At 39.7% G+C, this 1,899-nt stretch overlaps 1 long non-coding RNA gene across 1 annotated transcript; it reads right to left on the bottom strand.

Annotated features, from left to right (window-relative positions):
- Positions 1–1,271, bottom strand: LOC106599603 (uncharacterized). The gene is made up of 3 exons (XR_001327509.2): positions 929–1,271; positions 289–429; positions 1–75 (listed from the first exon to the last, which is right to left on the bottom strand). It is a non-coding gene; the product is annotated as an uncharacterized lncRNA (long non-coding RNA).
- Between the last annotated feature and the right edge of the window lie 628 nt (positions 1,272–1,899).

The raw sequence follows: 1,899 nt of genomic DNA, 5'->3' as shown, positions 1-1,899 counted from the left end.
CCTTCGCCTGCATGGCTGTCCAGTGCTGCTTTCTGTGATAGTCAGTCTCACTGTTGTTTATAGGCTCTCTCTTAACTGGGGAGGAGAGGAGAGAGATGAGAGTTCAGAATATAACTGCTGATATGTGTGTGTGTTAGATGAAAAACAGCAACAAAATAGTGCAAATTATATACTGTAGTAGTAAAGGAAACCTACTCACCTTTAACTAGTAGACTACTGGACTACTGGACAAATGAGACCCCCAGAAACAGATTCAATAGTAAATGTATTGTGTTATCATGCACTTACCAACTCTAATGTGGTGTGGTGGCCTCCTGCTGAACTGTTAGAAATAGGTTACAGTGAAATGCTAGGTGTGTGTGTGTGGTTTCTGTGATCCCTGTAGTCTAAGCTGTAAGGTGGTTGAGGTGGGGAAACTGTCCAAGCAAGCTAAAAGTAAAACAGAAAGTGATGTTAGATTTAAATAAATAATTGATACATGTATTTAAACTATTTGTTAATTATGACCACTTTAATTCATTATAATGTATTTCAGTGAAAATAATGTGATATTTCATAGAAAAACAATGTTGTAAACCCCTCTTTACTAATTAAATGCAATCACTTCCTTAGTTACGTACATGAAAGGTCATGATCAGTCATGTGACTTGGTTACCATTGTCAAGTGTTAGCCAAGAAACCATTAGCCTAGTAATAAAATCCTTACATGTAATTGCCAGCATTTTGGAATTTACGTATTCAAATTCAAAAGCCACTCACATCTGAGCTATCTTTGATGCAGGTGCATGGTAACAGTTGAATAGCATGAGAAAAAAGAAACCTGCACACTTCTCTTGTTTGTATCACTGCTCTTTATTATGCTTTACGTATCGGCCTCAAGGCCTTTGTCAGAGTTTTTACATATTGAATTCGATTATGTGTAACAAACCTGTTGTACAACCCTGATCACACTCTCTCTCTCTTGCTCATTCTCCTAGCTGAGCCCGGCTGGGTGGGAATTTTGCCTTTGCCTTTCCATTGGCAGTTCGATCAGTCCCTCTTTTTGCTTGGCGTATCCAGAACGTGGGCGTTTATAGTATCTGGCAGATAAAATATCACTTGTAGTGATGACGTAGGGAGCTAGGGCGCAACAGAAATGCTGGGTTCAAAACTGGAAACTGAAATCTCCGACTTCCGAGCGCTCAAGACAGCTAAGAACTCGGGAAACAAACAAACTGGGAAAAATCGTTATGAACGGTCATCGAACTCTGAATTCAAAGTCAGAAAGTCTGGCATCTTTCTAATGCTCCGACTTCCGACCTGAAGATCACTGATGTCATGATTTGACATCCCCCCCCCCCTCACAACAAGCATGACGTTACACAATTACGCAAGGACCACAGCTTGTGAAAAGTTATCTTCACAATAATTTAAGGGTTTCTTGCAGTCTCTGCCGCTGAAGAGAGTCTAGAAAAGTTCAATGGAATTTTGGAGTCCAAAGGAGATGGTTCCTCAATACAGAAAAAAAGTGAATGGATTATATCGAGTTGCTACCTAATGGGGAGGACAACAGTCCATGTGGGTGGCTGGACTATCTGTATGCATATGAGTTGTTCTCCTCCTTTTTCGAGCGATATGTTTGTCCTAGGCATCCTGTCATGTCATACAAATCTGCTTTGTAAAAAAAGATTTCCTTGTGTAAATTCATTAGGTAGGCCTATTCACTGCAGTATTATTCTTAATAATTCCTCTTTAGCTCTTGGAGTCACAGGAATAGATAGATAGCTTGTTGTACACTTATTTCTAGCCTTTTGTTTACTACTACAGCTTGCTATTGCTTGCTGAACGTAAAATACAGAAACCAAAAGAACTGAGGTGGATTCATTACGCCTATTCTGGTGCAAAACGTTTCTTAAACAG

The sequence above is a fragment of the Salmo salar genome, chromosome ssa03 (genome assembly GCF_905237065.1).
Source record: "Salmo salar chromosome ssa03, Ssal_v3.1, whole genome shotgun sequence".
Taxonomy (NCBI): Eukaryota; Metazoa; Chordata; class Actinopteri; order Salmoniformes; family Salmonidae; genus Salmo; species Salmo salar.
The sequence above is the reverse complement of the archived record's forward strand: the minus strand, read 5'-3'. Positions and strand labels throughout refer to the sequence as shown.